We start from the raw sequence: 20,207 nt of genomic DNA, 5'->3' as shown, positions 1-20,207 counted from the left end.
ATCTACAAGATTATAATTCCTAATGCTCTGCCACAGATATGCATGATAGAATCATATCAGCTTTGTATTGTTTGTAGTTAAAAATTAACTATCAGACAGGATGGGAAAAGTAGACAGTGAAACACTTCAAAGGTTACTGGTTCCTCAAAGTTTGGAAATTATTTGGCCACAGGCTTCTGTGCGGCTTTGGCTATACTTTGTCCTTGTACTTCAGCTGTTCATATACAGTAACAAAGACAACACCTCACAGTGTTAGGGAACTGACATCATTCTTTGGCATGGATGAAGTTTTCAAACACCGGTAAAATCAGAACCGCTGTAGCCCATGGCTGGGTTATGTTTCTGGCAATGCCAACTGAGTAGGAACTTGATTATGAACGTTTCTCAACAATACTATAATATCAATTCTAATTTTTCCAGGTAGATGTGAAAGAAATGAGATTGAATGATGACTCCTTTCCCTTCAATGGGCAAACTGGAAAAAAAATCAAACTGTTAACTTTTTTGTTAAAGGACCTCTAATTTATTTTCCTTTGATATCTTGAAGAGAAACACATATACTGAAATTTTACTCTTAAACTCTGAAGAAAAAGAGGATTTGTAACTTTATGATACATGTAATTAGAGTGCAAAAGCTAGAAAAGAATGGTGGATTCTGAATGGCTCAGTGGGTAGTCTCCCTGCTCTTATTTTCAATATTAAATGACTCAGTAAATGCCTATTCTCTTAAATTCTACAGTTCCACAGGCCTGACTGAGATGTGTTTTTAACAAACTAAAACTGACAAGTTTAGCTGGGCAGAGAATCATTAAAGTGCAAAACCAGTGAAAGTTCAAGTGAATAATGAATGTTCCTGTACAATTTGCATTAGATCCATATGCTACAGTGAGTAATAAGCAGAATTTTAACACATGTACAGGAATTAAAAGGACTGATTACTAGTATTAGCAAGTGTTTCCAGAAGATAATGATTCAGGTTTTACAGAGCTGTTTGATCTTTATTTCAAATAGAAGACTAGAAGTTATGCTCCCAGCACTGAAATAGACTTCCATAAACAAAATAGAAGATATTTTATAAATATTCCTTTCTTGTCTAAGCCTAAATGGGTCATGACCAGTTATATTCTCATGTCTCAGTTACCTCTTTCAAGTTGGCTTCGGGAAAAAGAAAGTATTCTGTAACTCTTGTTTGGTGACAAGGGGCAAGGCAAAGAATTTGGAGTTATGGTTCCCAAAAGGTAAGATGAACTTTCTCTAATTAATATGTCCATTTCCTGTCAAACATAATTTGCTTCACTCATACTAATGTGTCTTTAGTTTCAGAGTAGCACAAAGAATTGAACATGCATTTCTAGGCTCCTTATCTCAAAAAGAAGCCAGTAGCACCGGAAAACATTCAGAGAAGGGCAGCAGAACGATTAAACTCGCAGAAGAGCTTCCAGACGTGGAATGATTAAGTAAATTACAAATCTTCATTCTGTAAAAGAATGACAGATGGAAGGTGTAATATAGGTCTGTGTAATTATGGGTGTCAGGAAAAGGACAGACATGGATTAATTGTTCACTGGCTTTTCATGTAGAAGATCCAGAAGAATCAAACGAAGGCAGTAGGAGTCAGGTTCAAGAAAAACAAGAGCTGATGAGTCTTCAGGCAGTTACTCAAGGAATTCATTGCTGAAGGACTGTGAAGATGCTAAAAGTGTACATGGGTGACATGGAAGGCTGGATGAGTTCATGAAACAAAAACCTGCGGAGGATTAGAAAACACAGAGAAACCATATCTGGCTACAAAAGACCATTAATTGAAAGTGGTTGGAGTCTGAGAGAGTACTACAACAAATGATGATATATGCGTCCTCTGTTACTGTACTCCTGTCTATAAATATGCTTTTTTGCCACTGTCAAACACAAGCTAGTATGCTTAAAAGAATTTAGATGGAGGCAGTAAGGCTGTGACTGTATTAAAGTTAGTTGAAAAACTTTGATTAACTTCAACATGGGTTATGTCCTTCATTTCAGTTTTTATCTTCCAGGTTTTAATCCACCACAGTTTATGAGTTCACTGTATTACTTTGCACAAATAATGAGATTTACCTATCCTATACTTAGGAAAACAACACATTTCTAGAGAAAGTAACAACACCATTTTTACAGCACTTTGAAAAACACAAATTAACAAGACTGGCTGACACTTGAAATGGGAGTCCTTCACTTTCAACTGATTTTATTTGAAAAAAAAAAAAAAGGATTGTTTCCATTGTTGAGCTTCATCTATCTGTTCAAGTAGAGTATATTCATTGAGAGATCTGTTACAACTTACTTTGTTTGGAGTCTCTCCTACTTGACTGCCAAGACTTGGTGTAGATCTTGGTCTGTGTTACTTCTTATTCAACAGCTAGAGAATACTTTGAGAATTAAGTACGATTAAGAATGTTGTATCACCCAAATACATGATTCATTTTATTGTCAAAAGCTGCCAGGACTGCTACAGTTTAGCAATTACATCCATGATACTACATAGCTGACTTTTGGTGTCACTCAGATGATGTTATTTAAGGCTCCAGTGGTATTATCATATTTTGTTTTCTTTGTGCTTTCCCAGGCAATTTTAAGCACATTCTCATGTACGCTTTGATTTCTTTCATGTGAAACCTCCAAGATAATATATGGTAAAATGTTCCACCCTCTACTGCCAACACTCCAGTAAGCCAGTTTGTCCCACCACTCTTAGTATCTTTCAATCTTGACTGCTGCTAAAATATCAAAGGCATTATGACTACACAGTAGTTGAAGTAACATCACAGCTGAAATCAGTGGCAAAGCAAATTTTGACTTAGCTGGGTAGGGGATCACTCACAGTGCATGGAATAAATCATTGCAGGGCCAAGGTTAAGGAAATTATAAATTCATTCATTCATCTAGGACTTCTGTTTCAATGTGCCAGAAACTATAGGTCAGAAAGCAATGAAGAGATACACATGTATAAGTACAACAGTACTGCTACACTACAAATGCAGTTCAATAACTCTGGTTATTATATATCATAAAAACTACTATTTCTCACATTACTGCTACCCATTTCACTGTCATCTACACTAACAAATGACAGAGCAAGTGCTTTTCTTAGCTTTTTGGCTCACTGTGATGTGGCTTTACTGTACCACTCAATCTGTTAATCTTCTACTTCCAGCCATCTCTTCCCTCTTCAGCAAACCATGGTTTTATCTAGTCTTAAACCCTCTTTGAAATCTCTTCAGTATTTGTCTATTCCCTGGTGTGCTTCCTCCTATTCTTTGTGTTTTATTTAAACAGTCTTTATCTTTTGGAATTGAACAGCTGTTAAATCTTCTTTTAAATTGGTCTTAATTACTATTGCTTTCTGTTCTCATCTCTAATCCATTTTACACCTGTAATCCTGTAGCAACTTTTCCTTTTTTTTTTTTCTTTTTTTTCATAAATCTTCATACAGACATTTTGGAAATGCTCTCTTCTTGTTTTTAGCTTTATAGGAAACTTGGGGATGCCTATACTTACCTATGTTAGTTCAGTCATGTTTCTGACCACTACTGAAACCCAGAAAGGCAGCAGAGGAAAATAGGAGAGATGAAGCTTGCAGTTGTCACTCTTTTTGCAACTTGATCCTTCTGATAAAGGACAGATTAATTGTCAGCAGTCTAGAGTTATTAAGCTAAGATTACTCAGGATCTGTCAGTCAGTAAAGGATTTTCAGCGGTTATTTCAGCCTCTAGTATACTCGAAGACAATGATTTGCCCCTGAAGAGGGCTATTCAGTTTCTTCACATTGACATTCAAGGTTCAGACAGCTGGAGGAGGAATCCCAATGCCCTCAGGTCTGTCTGTGTTCCAACACTGGAACAAACCTCGTGTATCTTTTTTTTTTTTTTTGTATGACACAGTAAAATAATTATAATGATTAAAAATGGAATATATGATTATAAACAACAAGGAGATAAGCAGTAGAATATTGAAAGAAAGAACTGTGAAAACATGTCTGTGAAAGACTATCACCCAATCAATGAAAAAACCAGCCCACTTATGGACCTCAGCAAAAATGAGTGTGCTTTATCTGTGTTCTTCAGAACAGCTGCTACCAACTTCACTTGAAATAGCAAATCTATTTTGTGTACAGCTTTTGGCTATCATCTTCATTTCTGACCTGGCAAACCAAGTCAAATCCTTGCATTTTATTAATTTTGTCTTGGTATCAGCACTTACCCTTATTTGATCTGTGAAGTTACCAGTTCTACTGCGTAAGTTATTAGCTAACACTCAGAGGAACTGGATAAATTATCTAGCAATGATAGATATTAATAATTAATGAGTCAGAAATCATTTAACCTTTCTATGACAGAATTTTGAAAACTTTAAAATATTTTTAAAGCATATGAGATCAAGATCTGGAAAGTAATTTCTGAACACCAGTTTGTGACTAACTCAGACATGGTTATCTAGAGAAGTCAAAGGGAGTAGCTGGCTTTGTTCTCTTTGGTTCCTTTATGCTCAGTCACCTTGTGCAGCTACTTCACAGGTCCAGGCAAAAAAAAAAAAGGGCTGTTTGTTCAGTGTTTTGTAGTCAGATTAGTACAAAGATGATCAAGAGTTTTAAGGCAAGAATATGGAATATTGGTTATGAGTTTCCTGTTTATGTCAACAAAGGTGATTTATCAGATATTTCAAGTAACTGCTTTTCTGAACCAGTTGACAAGGACCATATTCAGGTGAAGCTGTCGGGCCAGACTGACATTTTTTAGATCAGTTTAGATGATATACTCTGCTTACTCTAAAATCTCCTTTTTCACTGTGCCTGTATCCTCCTCCTCTATTTTCATAGTAGTTCTTACACTCGAGTGCAGGAGATCACAAAGCACAGTCAGCTCTCAGGCTGCTGCCGCTGCAATGACTCTTTGTGAAACAACCAGCAGGATCCTGAAGGATCAACTACCTTTTCTTTTTGTATCATGAACACTGTGGTCTCTACGCTCAGAAGCAGGTTTCTGAAGAAGCTTTGAAGCAGCATAGCACAAAAGTATCCTGCCTCCTTTCAGAAGCTTTCCCTGACAGCTGCCATGTGCAGTTCTACTAAGGATCAAACAGTTAAAAATGTTATTGTTAGTCTTACATGATTGTGATTAAGACCGTTGTGTTTAAATGGATGAGTTACTATTTCTACACAGAAGTCTATCAAAAAAATTCTTTCTGGATAATAAACAAAGTGACAAATACTGACTCAGTTCTAGTCAAGCTGTATGTGCTACCAGACTTAGGAAAAAAAATCCCTAGTAGGAGCTGTGTCTAAGTTAGCAGAATGTCAAGGCTGTCAGCTCCATGCCCAGAAGTTGCTGCCTGTTAAGAAGCCTCCACCGCTTGGGATTTTCTGAACTCCCGAGGAAAGGAACCACCTCTGGATGGCTACAAATTTTCCATGCCCTGGTAGTTTTCCATTACAGTTAAATTCACAGCTCTTTGCTTGGGGTGGCAAAGAAGCCATACTTGGCCAAGAACTGGACTCAAACACTTGGCGTTTAAATCATATCAGCAAGTGCAGAGAGAAGTAAAAGTTCCCAGCCAATGAGATACAGATAACTCTGTGTGTACACACACAAGATAGACACTTTAATGGGCTGTATTCCTGACCTCTGGATAGCTCTTCTCTTTCACTCACCAGAGCAAAAATTAACCTTTAAAGTGTCTCAGTCACATAGTGCACATACATATCTCTATGTATGTAAATATACATGTGTTCGTCTGTAATGTGTGTATATATAGCTATGTGTGTTATGTGTGCACACACACAAAAGTATAAATATCTATAAGGATATTTTGGCACAGAATATAATTTGGACATTCATAAATCCATAAATCTTTCAGATTATAGATGCAGACACTATTATTTCCTTCCAAATTATCAAACTATAAATGAATTATTTGCCTTTCCTATAAAGACTGCTAGTGGAATGCCCACATTAGAAATTAGCTCTACTGCAGTGTTTTGAGCTATTACTCCGAAGAGTTAGAGATGTCACAAGACATTAAGCAAAGTTGAAGAAACAGAACAACAGTTTTGATGATTGCGTCGTAATACAACACCTCGTTTCATAGTTGATAATAAGACATTAAAACAAAACTGTGTTACTTTATGCCCAATGAAATATATGTGATCTACTGTAAGTATGAATAACAGCTTGAACATATTGAAGATGTAATAGTCCAGTAACATTCTGCTTATAATGTTAGACTTCTAAGGCTAATTTTTTTTGCTTTGATGTGGTATAATCTTGAAATGGCAATCAGCTTTCTGGCAATTCTATAAAAAACTGTTCAGAATGGTTCCTGAATGTTTTACAAACTATTAAAAAAGAGGTTTGGTTTAAAAATCATATGTGTCATTGCCTATTTAATTTTCATTCTTAAAGCCAATGTCCCAGCAACAGGAAGACGCAGGAGTTCTTATAATCAGATACAGTGAGATTTCAGTCCTTGTCCACTCTAGCAGTATCCTGAAACCGAACATTCACTGCTTCCCTTCATGAAAAGCTTCAGTATACAAGTCTGTGAACTGCAACAGAAAAAAATATCTAGACAGAGAATGAAGAAAATGATTGAGAGCCATCCCAACATTACAGGGTCGATGTGGGTTGGAACTATGGCAATGATGGCAAATAGATTAATGTTTTAGGCCTACGTATTTTTCTAAAATACCCAACAGCAGCAAGATTTTTGGACTAGATTCTCCACAACTTGTTCTTGCATTGACTGCAAGAAGGTATAATATATTTTCCATAAACTGCTAAATTATTGAGAAGAAACAATAAATTTTCAGAGCATTATAATTCTCTTGGAACCAAGGGGGCAAATTTTAAAATTGCATCTTACAACTGAACCAATGTGTATATGATTGATGAGAAAGCACAACTGATTTATTTTTTATTTTGTAAAATTTCATGTTAGGGTGTCAGAATTTCAAATTACTTTGACCACTACCATCATTTAAATTCACCTGTAATTTTCATGTTTCTCTAAGCCCAAAGAGCATGCACAGTTGCAATTTAAAAAAATAAGTACACAAATAAATCTAAAAGCAGGCAGCTTGCGGGATTTTAGGAAGCTTTACAATATATAAAAGCTGCTGAACTTGTTTTTGAATACAGCACCTCTGCCTATAAAATGGGCTTGTTAAATGACAGCTACCTACATAATAAAAGCACAAAGTTTTCTCAGACAGCTATGATAAAAGTGGGGGCTCTGTGTGTCAAATAATGAGTTGCATCTCTGTGAACCAAAGTAACACTTCCAAAGGAGAATGCAAACATGCATAGTAGAAACATCTTTAACATAATTCTACCACATGTGAAACTGCTGAAATGATGCTGGATTCTCTATACAAAATTTGTGTAATATTGATATTTTTCTTTGTTATCGTACACAAAATTTTCACCTGAACTTTCAAATTATGCTCCTTAAACCTGGATTCAGGCAAATGTCTCATACTGAGGAGAGGAATGAAGTCAATGCTTAAGAAGAAGTACCATCTGAAGCATTGCTTTCAGTAGAACACCAAGACTCTGTTATGTTTGAATACTTTTCTTGAATCAAGGTCAAATGACAAAACGCAGGTAATATCTTATTTCTTCAAAATTAATTCCATCATGTGCTGACCATAAAGCTTTGCTCTGATGAGTTGTTGATTGTTTTCAGTAATTCTTATTGTAGGCTTTGTTTTTTCAGCAAAAGAGAGTTAAAATAATAGTAAATAGGCAATTAGGCAAGAAGACACTAATGGAATAAGATGACTAAAGTGTCATTTTGCCCCAGTATACTTGCCTACCAAACTACTATTTTTCCAGAAGAAAATCAAGGTTTGAAAGATGTCTATTACCTAACTGTCAACGGGAATATCATGGAGAATATGAGCGTGAGCTGACCTATTTGAATGTGCTAGTGTCTCTCAACAGAGACATGGTCTTCATTGTTCTTTATTTATATGACTGCTCTGAAATGAAAACATCTACTGTTTTGTCTGGTTTTGTTTTGAAATGTCATCTTATTTCTCTCCTCCTTGAAGTCCCACTTATGCCCTTGCTACCTTGCCTGAAGTCAGCAAAACATCAGTTTTAAGAGAAGCCTGGTTGTAAATTATCACTGAGAATTATTAATCAGCACTGATTCTTCCTGAATATAAGGATCCTGACACATGAGGTTTGGGTAGTACAAGATACACTGTGCTAAGTTACTCATTCCTTGGGTGTTAGTAGCAGTTCCCTGAGGAACTACAGAAGCTTTGAGGACTGACCAGCTAATGAGTTCCTCGAACGTATCTCATTGGACAGACCTACAGACCCACACATGGGTGCTCCTGGCCAAACCCTCTCCTGAAGGTGAGGTGGTTGGCTCTTCCCCAGACTCTGGTGCTTTGTAACATTAAAGCCAAATTAAATCCTCTTCAGTGACAGTAGGAGCTCACCTACAATTTCTGGATTTAACATACTGAGCAAGGAAGCAGGAAACCCAACATTAATAAGGGACAAGGTTGAATGCACAAGAGTACATCAGTAAGAAGGCACTGGTAGGACAACACGGTGCTTCACTGAAGGAGGTAAGCAAGGAAATACCTTGTTATGAGAGTAATGTCCCTTTAACAAAATACAATGACAGAACAGATTGAAGGCATATATCGAGATCGTACTTATGCCCTGGATTTTTTTCTTTTTAATTATAAAGATTTAAAAAGCTAGGTCTTGTCTGCGGTTAACCTAAAGGAATTCTTCAGATGGAAGAAATCTCCCACGTGGCCTAAAGCCAGCAGAGGCAGTAGCAAAATGAGGGTGGTTTCTAGGAAGTGAGTGAAGAGGAAACGCTCTGGGGATGAGTGAGAAATCCTTCTTCTATCCTAACCCATCCCTACAAAATCCAGTGTGTGCTGTCAGTTCAGTAAGTGCAGCTCTAAGGCCTAGTGCCTGACCACCGAAATGCAACCCAGCTCACCAAGCATCCCCTGCTTCCTTCACCTGCAGACAAAGTCACGCTCAAAAGAGGGAGATTCAAACCCTCGCTCGGTGTGCTTGTTTTAAGTATTGTAGAGGAAGCAAATCCTCAATCAAAAGAAAAAAAAAAGACTAAAAAAAGTTATGTGGAAGTTTAGTTCTATGTAAAGACACTGCAGCAATAAATGTAATCATCTCAAATCACGTCAGTATTTCGTACAACTGGCCTCAGTACATAAACAAATATGGCCAAAGTTAGTATCACTAAGTTAAACAATCATGAATAAAATATTTTTATGTAAGTGGGCAGACCAAAATATTATTTTGCAACAGTTCTGTACCAAGTCGGATGCCTTTTACAAGAAAATACAAGAGTAGTTATAGCACAGGACTTGGTACAAATATCTACATATTAAACACATACCTACGCCATCAGTTTGCAACATGTGATCTCTGTGCCATAGATGCCAGGTTTCTAATCGGTTTTAAAAACATTAGTATAGCATATTCTTCATCTTAGACTTAGGAAGCTTTATTAATTTTTACGTGGCACTATGAAGTACTTAAATTTAAAACATTTGAAAAATAATGGTGAAATTCATATTCGCTAGTCTAGAAATCCAAACACTGACATCCAAGGCTGGTTTGTCATCCCAATCTTCCTTTATTACAAATGGGAAGAAATGCACCCCCTGCAGAGGGCAATTAATGTCCTTCAAGACAGGTCACATGAATCACCCTACGAAGTTACAAGGTTCCTTTTAAAAGATATAAAGATTAGCTTTGACTCACAGGTCTGACATTAAGGTGTCTACATGAATTCAAAGACAAGCAGTTACTGCCTTTTGAATGCCACTTCTGCAGCTAAGAGTCTTAAGGCAAATTAGACAACTGTTCTGTAGGCAACTTGGTTTTGGTTTTATTCATGGCCGAAATTCCTTCTGTAGGGTATCTACTAGACAGTTAAAGCCACCGTAGGGGAAGCGTATGCTTTTGAAACTGATGGTGTTGCAGGTACAAATGTACTACAGAACACATCAAAAACAAGTTCACCATGCCAGCATAAAGTTCAAAGGATTGACTACAGCTCTCATTGCTTTAAGTGATTACCATCAAAAATGAAAGGCAAACATCTCTCCCAATCTAAAACAAAATGTTGTCAGTATAAGCAAAACACAAATGGGATATTTGAGTTGTTTTCCAGTGGAAGATAGGCAGGACGCATGTAGCAGTCAGTGCGGAAGCATAGCAGAAGGATTTATTTTGAAGTGTTTTGATAATAACGAACATTTCCACATGAACAGAGATTAAAACAACAATGTCATCACTGAAAGATAACTTCTGTTGTAATTATGCTTTCAGTAGACTAAGGTACATTGTGGAGATGGCAACGTTGAGAGCTGTTGAAAAGAATCTGTGCTTGCTTTCCTTTGCTCCACAGATGCAGCATGTTCCCTCCGGAAGAGAGACATCTTGCACTTGCAGGAGGTGGGATGCGAGCACCCAGAACTGTGTGTTCTTCTTTCACAAGGGTCCAGTTGACACTCCCATTTCCCTTGGCACAGCTACAAGCTGTATTTTAGCTACTGATCCAACCACAAACTCTTAAAAAATCTGAGAACAGACAACAGGATATTTGAATTATGTTGTAGTCATCTAGTTACTGTTAGAATGCCTGTATCAGTACCACGAAGGTCAACGGGACCTTGAGATACCTTTGAAGAAAACAGATGTCTATATTCTGTCCGCTCTGAATACGCTTTTTTTATTTTTATACCAGTAGGGTGACATTCATCTTGCCTTACTTTACCAGTGTGAAATCCAACAACAATCAGCAACAATAAATACCTGATACCTTCCACTCTATGTCAGGTGTATGAATTGGATGGACTAGTTTGTCCACTGGAGGTTTCTGTCTCTCTTCAGTGACTATGCAAGGAACATAGATGGTTGGTTTACAACTGCAATCAAATTTGTGGCGGCTAGGCAAAAAGAACCTGACCTTTGGTGCAAAAAATCCCATTTCTGAGCTTTTCAAGGCTTGTCAGCAAAAATGTTTTTGATGTAAATTACTATATACAGATACACTGGGGGTAATCTTAAATCAGACACAATATGACCCTGTACCTTTGGCTACAATCCTATTGTCTATTCCTCTACTCAAACAGTAAATTGGCCTGTTCTGCATTTTATAATGGAAAATATAGTAGCAAATAAATGCATGAAATAAAATACTTACTAGCAAAAACAAACTAAGTTTAAGATATACACATTTTTAGAAAAAAAAAAAAGTTTAAATACAGAAGACAATGAAATTTTTGTTGGCAGTAAATTTGGTGCTCTCTCTTCTTAGTCCAGTACTGTCAGGACTGACACCAAATGGCTAATCTGGCCAAGATATCTGTATGCTAGGGAATATTACAGTTTTCATGTTCAAAATAGAATGCTTTAGTATTCTTCCTCTGATTTCCGGCAACACAGAAGGAACACAGGCAAAAGCATGTCCATTAATCTAATGACTGCATTGATTTTCCTAGGACTGCTCACCTCCTCTGATGTGAGTGGGTACTTTGATTAAATGATGGTTAAAGTGAGAAATTTGAATTCTCAATCAATCCCACATGGAGCCTACTATAGGAAGGTCCTTACTGGCAGAACACCCACATCTCATAAGGAGCAGCAAAGCTCTCAGGCTAGGCCAACTTCCCATCACACATTGTGGGGTAGATGTATTAATGCTCCTCTCATACTTTATGGCTTGGACTAAAAATCATCTCTACTACTTGGCCTTCACTAGAAAACTGTTAGCTCTTTGGCTGTTGCTGCCTCTCTCTGACGAACATGAGAACCAGACACCTGAGCTGAAAAGCGACAAATGTTTTGGGTAGTTACTGACAGTTTGCACAAGACTATATGTTTTGAAAAATCCTGTGTAAGGAAACTGGATTGCAGAGGTGGGAGCTGGCAAACTCCCAGAAGCGTACACCCAACAGTCAGTTGTAAATTCATGCTGTTTACAGATTATTTCAAAATTAGCATGGCAGCTTGGTGTATGTGTATGTGTATGCATGGCTTTTTTTTTAAAAAAGGGCTTTTTGGCCTGATTATAGCAACCATTTGTCCCGGATCTCACTACTGACCTCTGTGCTTATTTAACCTTTGTGCTGTACTACCACAGCCTGCTCTGCACACCTGGGATTCAGCTAACTTAGCTTAAGAAGGCATGTTTCTTGTCTCAGGTCTTGCTGCATAGTTAGCAAATACAGACAGGCACCTCTATAGGATGCTTGTTCTGCTATTAAAGGAGATGACAAGATATGGGGCATGGTTCACTCTCTGCTTCTGCCTTCCTCTTTCCAGGAAAGGAAGAGAGACCCTACAGGTTCACCTCATTAGGTATTTCAATTTCATGTCAGTTCAGGGTACCAGATGTAGCCACAAAAGGCTGGCCTGTATGTTACAAGACTAGGAGACTGGTGTCCTCCTAGAGTGGAAGCTGGCAGTCAGGGGATATACCTTAAGCCAATTGAACTGCACCTTGCATGACTAGCTGGCATGGGGACATGAGGACCCTAGTATCTGTTTTTCCAGTCTGATCTTTGGTGTGAATGCAGATGGCATGAGTTCACAATTCTCTGAGCAAATGAAGGATGTATTTTGTATTTTTGGTCCATAAAACTGATATCAGAAGGAATCACTTTAAAAAATAAAATAAAATAAGAACTAGTGTGGCCGGCAAATACTAATGGAAAACTAGCGTGTGCTGAGCTAGGACTGGTGTCATGGAATTCATAAAATACCAGGTTGGAAGGGACCTCAACAATCATCGGGTCCAACCCCTCTGGGCAAAAGCATGGTCTAGACAAGATGGCCCAGCACCCTGTCCAGACGACTCTTAAAAATGTCCAATGTTGGGGAATCCACCACTTCCCTGGGGAGCTTATTCCAATGGCTGATTGTTCTTGTTGTGAAAAAATTTCCTCTTGTGTCCACTTGGAATGTAGCCAGGAGTAACTTGTACACATTACTCCTCATCTTTTCCATGTGACTCCTTGTAAAAGGGAAGTCTCCATCTTCTTTGTGGCCACCCTTTGAATACTGGTACATGGTGATAAGATCTCCCCACGGCCTTCTTTTCTCAAGGCTGAACAAACCCAGTTCTCTCAGCCTATCCTCGTATGGCAGGCTTCCCAGTCCTTTGAACATCTTGGTGGCCCTTCTCTGGACCCCTTCCAGCCTGTCCACAACTTTTTTGCATAGCAGGGACCAGAACTGCACACAGTACTCCAGGTGTGGCCTGACAAGCACCGAGCAGAGTGGGCAAATGACTTCTTTCTCTCTGCTGGCGATGCCCTTCTTGATGCAACCCAGCATCCTGTTGGCCTTCTTGGCTGCAGCAGCACACTGTTCGCTCATGTTGAGCTCTCTGTCCACGAGGACCTCCAGGTCCCTTTCCACAGAGCTGCTCTCCAGCTGCATAGACCCTGGCCTGTGCTGCACTCCTTGATTATGCTTTCCCAGGTGCAAGACTTTACATCTGTCTTTGTTGAACTTCATAAGTTTCTTGTTGGCCCACTCTTCCAGCCTATCCAGATCTTCCTGCAGAGCATCTCTCCCTTCTGGAGTGTCCACTTCCCCACTCAGTTTGGTACCATCAGTGAACTTCATCAGGATACACTTGACCCCATCACCCAGACCACTTATGAAGATATTAAACAGTGTTGGGCCCAATACTTCCCATTGGGAAGAGCTCAGGGGCACCACCACAGGGCTTGTCTACACCGTCCATGCATCAGCAGTGGGATGGGGGCCTTTGCCTCCTGGAGAGAGGCTGCTTGCTCCTCAGAAGTTTTCAATTATATTTGGAAAGTATTTCTAGAATAATCACATAACTCCTGTCTCAGGAAAGCCCACTGAAAAATCTTTCTCCATCTACTGTTACCCTCTCTTCCCACTGCATAATATACCAGGTAATATTATTATCATAACATTCAAACGGTTCATCTGACATTCACAGGTATGTGAGAAGAATTTCAGATTAGTGCACTGAGCACAGACTCAGTGACAAAGCAATCGCAGAAGCTGCCATAGTCTTTAGACGTTAGGTTTGACTGGTTCATACTCTTAGACATATGTAAAATTCACTTTAATTTGAGCAAGTTTTCCTGGCCCCCTTCAGGCCACATTCACTGAAAAATAGCTTAGCTTTAAAAAAGGTAGTTTTTATTCAAGGTTCTTTTCAGGTTTTGTCTCCCACCAGTCACTATCTAAATTAGAAATAAGTGGTTGGAAAAAACTGGAAGAAGTACTTGAGAATTCAAACAAAAACAGAAGTTTGAAGGGAGAAAAAAACCCAAACCCCAACTCTAAGAAAAACCTGCTATAATAAATAATTTTCATTTACTTGTTGCTTTTGTCTCTGTGGCACACTAAAAACCTTTAATTTCTTTGAAGACTTCACTGTGCAAAGCAATTATGACTTATACCCAGGTGTTCCTCTTTTCACAGTTTCAAATTCTATTTGACTGAAAGCTAATGTACTATGAAGGATTTGTGCATGGATATCTGTTACAAAACATTCCATTTGCTCAGCCTTTCTCTGAGTTCTTTATATAAAATTATAATAATTAATATGTATTTAATCAGGTGAATTTGGTCTGCAGCAACAAATCACAGAGTGGACATGAGGATCCTGGGACTGTTATTGCTGGTGTCATACCAATGCTATGCTGCACTACTTATAAGTGTAGTAAAGTAAGGGCAAGTCTGTCTTATCTTCCTCAGTGGATTCAGGGCTTCTAAAACAGATGGTTTCTGGAATTTTTTTTTGTTGTCACAAAACATGGTGATGGAAGATTGGTTTATTCACAAAGTTTTATGTTCAACCTTCTTTCAGTAATTTAAAATATTATATTTGATAAAGTAACCAGAATATAACCCAACACAAATCTGAACAGAAAAGGTAATGGTAAATCTGACAGTCATAAAGCCATTAACTGAATACAACAATGCTTCCTGTATTCTTGCCTGCTTTTTCTTGAAAGAGGTTATAACAGAGTCGTTTATTCCTGCTTCTGTATAGCCTTTCCATAAGAGAAGCCATGGTGATTTAGTCATCATTTCAAAAGGAAATCAGTCCGTTTTAGCACTGATTACCAGAATCACCAGAGGCAGGCAGAGATGCTACACAGCATTTCCCCTGTTGATTTTGCCACCACACTCCAATGAATCATGTCCCAGAAAAAGCTGACAGATGAAACAGTGTACTGGCATGCAGCCAGGTCTCAGGTGTTGGGATGAGCAGTCATGCTTATTTTTGCATCTAAGCGAGGCAATATACACACATGTACAAAGCTGAAAGCTAATACCTTAATACTTTTCTCTACATGTATCCTCCAATATGTACTTGGAATCTCTACACTGGAGTATTGCGAATCCACTTTCACCAGATGTAGAGACACATTGCTCAGGCCCCAGTATTTTCAGCATGCATACTCAAAAAGATAAGCAAAATCATTCCCGATCTGTAGTGACCTCAGCTGACTTAAACTTCAACTAGCAGTATTTGGCTTTAAATAAGATGAGATAAAAAGAAATGGAATTTCTTTCTGAAGCTATTTTAAGGGCAATGACTACTATATATAGAGTCAGAATAAGTGGCTGAAGCTGAATTTCAAGAGGCAAACATTTTTTTGTTTTGCTGTTTCCAAATACAGCCTCATCTGTTCCAAAGTCTGAACAACAGAAGAGAAACTATAGTAAAGAACCCCATCTTTCTGCAAGCAAACCCAAGGTTTTTCAGTATAGAAGGTGACACCAAAGGAAAACCAAACCGTGCCATGAGAGTTTCAGCTGTCTTGATATTGAAGGACAAAGACTATTTCTAAGTCTTGCCTTGGGTATAAACTCAGGTCTTCTGTAAGTCCAGGCTTTCTGCTATTCTAGGACAACTCTAAAGCAGTCTCACTCGGGTGCTTGGCTTCTCTGACTCTACATAAAACTGTTGCTTATGTGACTGACATTAAATTACGGAAGAATCTGTACGTTTGCATAGATGACCTTGCTAAGGTTTCCAGGCTTTGGAGAAAGTAATGTAAATACTTAACCATGCTATGTCACTGCAGCACAATTAAATTTGAAATTTCAAGTAGATTGGATTTAAAGGTGCTGTAAGGCTGGCATTTAGTTTAGTGTGTAGGACTTAGAATAAACTATTTCCCATTCTGTATATACTGTATTCTATCGGAAACCTATATGCGCACTGATTCTTTTTAAGAAGTATTTTTTCCCAGAGGAAACCCAGGTGCAACCTCTGTTTTATCATTTTTTTCATTCATTTTTTGAGAAGCACCCATTCTCTGGAAGAACAACACAGACTAGAAAGTGTTTTTATTTACTTCCACCTAAAAGGTGTTTCAGCATTGGAAGAGCCATCTCACCCACAAGGCACGCTTAGAGATGTATAAATTTTGGTTGCCATGCTAACAGGAAATCACTCAACTGAGTCCAGTAAATCAAAAGGGGCACAAATGACATCTTTTTGTAAAAACATGGAAATATTAGATTAACAAGGCTGCAGGTTTTACCAGTTGCAGCAGATTTCACAGTTTTGCCCCTTTGCAGAGTGTGATTTTCTGTCAGCATTTAAGCCTCCGGAGCATCAGCTGCTTCTTTCCAGCAGGACTATGGCTTCTGTCCGATCACCACAGCAGTCAGGATCTCGCAAGTGTAAACCCAACGCAGGGGTGAATCCCACCAGCCACTTTATTGATCTATGAGCTGTCCCACGGCTCGTTTCACCGCGCCCTCCTCCTGTCTAGCTGCGTTTCGCCGTCCTCCAGGTCCCCCCCGGAGGCTTCCTGGCAGGACCTGAGCCTTCCCAGTGGGGTCCCTGCGATCTCCACCGGCGGGGAGCGAGGTCCCCTCGGGGCGGTAAGGCAGCGGGGACACCCCAGCTGCGGCCGCCGGTACCGGGGTGTGCAGCGGCGGCCCCGGCTCCCCGCCAGCACCCAGCCCCGGGGCGGGGGGCACCGCGGCGCGGCTCTCCCCACCCACCCCACTCCCCCCCACCCGTGTGCGCGGCTCGGAAACCAGGCAGCCCCTATGCGGGGTATGCAAACCCCCGCTGCTGCGCCGCCGGGGTGCCCGCAGCCCCGTCCGGGCGGCAGGAGCCGCGGGGGCGGGGGCGGGCCGGCGAGGCTCCCACCCGCGGCCACCCTCGCTTTTGCCCGGAGCGGATGGCAGAGCTTCCTCCCGCCGCTGTGTCTCCGGGGAGCGGTCCCTGCCCGCTCCCTGCCCCGGCCGCTCTGCGGTCCTGCAGGTGTCACGCCTCACCCGGCCACCGAGGGATGCCGCTTCCCACGGCAGCGAGGGAAAAAAAAACACACGTTTGTTTATTGCTGAGGAGGGAAAGAAAGGGATCTTACGGCTCCTCGGGGCTGTGACCAAGGAGGTGCACAAGGGTGCTTTGTGTCGGCGCAAAAGTTACCTCAGACCGTCCTAGAGACTTTTGGGGTTTTTTTGGTAGACGGACAAGAAGGCAACCAAAGATTCAGAGAGAGAATACAGCAAAGTTGACGAGAACTTACTTGGTTTAGGTGCACGCGTTGACAGCCGGCATCTTGCTTCAACAGTTTTAACAGATCACATTTTCCCGTGGAAGTAATACCCTTTCCAATCCCGTCTGTAAATTAAATCCCTTTTAAAGGTGTTTGGTTTATTTCACTGGCTCTCGTCCGTCTCAGCCACTTTTCCCCATTTTTACTTTTATTTTCTTCGCGTTTGCCACACGTGAACTCTGCGATACACGCCCACGAGTTAGTGGGTGTCCGTCTCCTCCAGCCGGGGGGACCGCGCTTGCCGCCGGGCTCCGGTGCAACAGATGAGAGGCAGGTTCTTCCCCGGCTGCTTAGTGCGGCATCTCCTTATTCCCTCGGGGAGCCTCATGCTGGCTGTAAAAAGTAACAGCTCCTTCCGATGCGACGGTTCCCTCCGGAGCGCAGCCTGCGCAGCATGGGGAGGGAGGAAACGCACGGAAACACAGGCAAAAACAGCCGCGGAGGGGCAAACGCGGGGGGGATCCCGTCCTCGCCGACGCGCTCTCGCCTCGGCCGGCGGCAACGCTCGCCTCGGCGGGCCCCCGCCCGCCTCCCTCCGCCCGGCCCGCCGCCGCCGCCGCCGCCGCCGCCCCCGCCGCTCCCCTCGCCCGGCGCCCCCTGCGGCACCGCCGCTGCCCGCCTGCGCCCCCCCGCGGCACCGCCGCGCACCGCGCCCCCGCCCGGGGCTCCGCGGGGCGACCCGCCCCCGCCGCCCCGGCCCGCCGCCCCCGCCGGCTCTGGCCCTTCCCGCCGGGTCCGCTGGTGGTCACCCAGACGTCGCCCCGCGGAGGGGGGTGGGGGGAGCGAGAAGACACCCACCTAGAGATGGAGTTGGGCTCGTAGGTGAGCCAAGAACGTGGACCGCACGGGACCGCTCAAAGGCAAACGCGCCCACGAGCAGCGGCCGACTCCAAAGAAAGTTTGCTGTTACGTCTCCCTGCAGCTGGGAGAGACCCAAACCGCTCCATGCAATCGCAGCAGGGGCTCTGCGAGCCCGCCTCCGCGGGGGATGGGGGGCTCTACCGGTGCGCTTCGAGCCGAGGTTTGGTCTCGGTGGCTGTCGCGATGCTCCTTCCCGAGGCGCGGCGGAGGCTGCCACCGTGGCTCCGCGCCGAGCCGGGGCTGAGGCTGGGCCGGTCCCCGGGGCGCCCCTCGGCGCGGGGTGGGGCCCTGCCCGTCTGCCGCCCCCGGCTCGCCCGGTGCCGCGGGGTCGGGCCGGCCTGGACGGTAACAGGAGGCTATGCGGGACCGAGCCGCGGCCAAGGTTCGGAACAGAGAAGCGGAGGGAATGAGCCTAGGCAGCACTTCCACACTTTGCTTTTCCTTTCCTTAAAAAATTAGGACAGAACTTAAATGCACGAGCTTAGAAATGGTAAGAAAAAGGCGCAACGTGCAGAGACAAGAGATGCTGAGAAGGCACAAGGCAGCCAGGTCTCTTCCTTTTTTTTTTTTTTTTTTTTTTTTTTTGACACCCGTTTGGACTCGGCCCCCTGTTGGGGTGTGGACTCGGTGCAGGCACGGAGCTTCGGGGGGCACCTGCCACCGCATGCGGAGCCCGCTGCGCCCTGGGTCGAGCATCCTCCCGGCCCCCCGCCCTGCCTGCACCGCCCCGCGGACTCCCGCCCGAAGGCGCCGGGCAGCACGCCACAGTTTTCTTGTTGCCCGTCACGCTGGGCGAATAGCTTCCACCTTCGGGTTCCTGCAGAGGCGGGGGAGAAGGGGGGGTGGGGGTGGTTAAAATAAACCGGGGGCAGCGCAGGGAGGGTGCCACCTGCCGCAGCCGAGCCCACGGCCGGGCTGCCAAGGGCGGGGGGTGGGGGTCCGTGTAGGTGAAGGTGTGGGGATGGGGATGTCTCTGCGTGTGTGTGTGCAAAAATGAAAAGAGCGAGAGTATCCGTCGTGCTGAGCTTCATCCTTGTCTCTGGAAGAGACTTCAGCGCACTGAGCCGTGAAGCGCTTGGCGAAGCGGGCAAGCCTGAAAATGCCGCTACAGCAAACGTTAAGGAACTGCCAGCTACACCGCTCTCGATGGCAGCTATTTGTACAGGCACCAGACCTCCGCGGGCAGCGAAGAAAAAGGAAGCGGTGGTGCAGCTGCTCTGCATTAAGTGCAGCAGGAGCCGAGCGGTGAAAAAGCGAGATTGATTCTGCCCTGGGACTTCCACGGTTGCAGCATCGAGCCTCTCTGTCAGACCAGTGTGTGAACCATGGGGATACATATTTTAGACGTGGCCCAAATTAGTTACTGTTAAGATTTCGGCAGAAGCAGTGCCTTTGGGGAGCTGCTCAGAAAACAGCCTAGTGCCACAGAGCAGTGCGCAATACAGGCACGCTGTGACATATCTCTGCAGGGCTCTTCCTAAGAGATGTTAATTGACCTCCTGAGATCAACTCACGTTGATTCAAATACAGATCAAATGCCAAAAGCAGCTGTTCTGGGAAGCTGAGCCACTCATTCTAGTGCACACACAAAGCTGTATGCATGTGGATGTATGTACACACACATATAACCACACACGCACATCCACACGTGGGCAAGCAGTGAGAATTGGGGAAGTAAAGGCACCCTAATGCAAAGACAGCCTGAGAGCCTGCAATGAAGTATGGC

General features: G+C 42.6%; 1 protein-coding gene across 1 annotated transcript in view; it reads right to left on the bottom strand.

The window, feature by feature from the left end:
• The window catches only part of TRPC4 (transient receptor potential cation channel subfamily C member 4), a 157,795-nt gene extending 138,617 nt beyond the window's left edge, over positions 1–19,178 (bottom strand). Inside the window, exons 1-2 of the mRNA XM_064440973.1 lie at positions 18,419–19,178; positions 17,591–17,953 (exon numbers count right to left, since the gene is read on the bottom strand). The gene's annotated coding sequence lies outside the window, so the exon portion shown is untranslated. The remainder of the gene's footprint in view (positions 1–17,590; positions 17,954–18,418) is intronic.
• Positions 19,179–20,207: the final 1,029 nt, after the last annotated feature.

This window comes from Phalacrocorax carbo, chromosome 1 (assembly GCF_963921805.1).
Source record: "Phalacrocorax carbo chromosome 1, bPhaCar2.1, whole genome shotgun sequence".
In the NCBI taxonomy this organism is placed as follows: Eukaryota; Metazoa; Chordata; class Aves; order Suliformes; family Phalacrocoracidae; genus Phalacrocorax; species Phalacrocorax carbo.
Note: the sequence above shows the minus strand (reverse complement) of the source record. Positions and strands in the feature narration are given on the sequence as shown.